Below are 490 nucleotides of genomic sequence, written 5' to 3'. Positions count from 1 at the left end.
TCGCACCTAAAGCGTCTACTCGCCTAACTCCGGGCGATTGCGCCTCTCTCGAACCCGACCAAGTACTTAGGACGGCGCTGCGCGCCGCCGGGACCTGAGAGGGTTTCGAGGTGTGTTGTGCAGGGGAGCTCAGCCTCCTCCTGTTTGCAGAATAATTGAGCGGACGCTTGCGTGTTCGCGCGGGCCCCCGGGACACACTCCCGGGCGGCCGGCTGCTCAGCTCTAGTTGACGCAGCTCCCTGGTTGATCCTGCCAGTAGTCATATGCTTGTCTCAAAGATTAAGCCATGCATGTCTCAGTACAAGCCGCATTAAGGTGAAACCGCGAATGGCTCATTAAATCAGTTATGGTTCCTTAGATCGTACCCACGTTACTTGGATAACTGTGGTAATTCTAGAGCTAATACATGCAAACAGAGTCCCGACCAGAGATGGAAGGGACGCTTTTATTAGATCAAAACCAATCGGTCGGCTCGTCCGGTCCGTTTGCC

The 490-nt window shown here is 54.9% G+C and overlaps 1 non-coding gene across 1 annotated transcript in view; it reads left to right on the top strand.

Moving 5' to 3' along the window:
* The first annotated feature begins 236 nt into the window (after positions 1-236).
* The window catches only part of LOC126417700 (small subunit ribosomal RNA), a 1,909-nt gene continuing 1,655 nt past the window's right edge, over positions 237-490 (top strand). The window contains exon 1 of the ribosomal RNA XR_007575769.1: positions 237-490. This exon is cut by the window's right edge and continues 1,655 nt beyond it. This is a non-coding gene — a ribosomal RNA (small subunit ribosomal RNA).

This window comes from Schistocerca serialis, chromosome 8 (genome assembly GCF_023864345.2).
Source record: "Schistocerca serialis cubense isolate TAMUIC-IGC-003099 chromosome 8, iqSchSeri2.2, whole genome shotgun sequence".
Lineage (NCBI taxonomy): Eukaryota > Metazoa > Arthropoda > Insecta > Orthoptera > Acrididae > Schistocerca > Schistocerca serialis.
The sequence above is the reverse complement of the archived record's forward strand: the minus strand, read 5'-3'. Positions and strand labels throughout refer to the sequence as shown.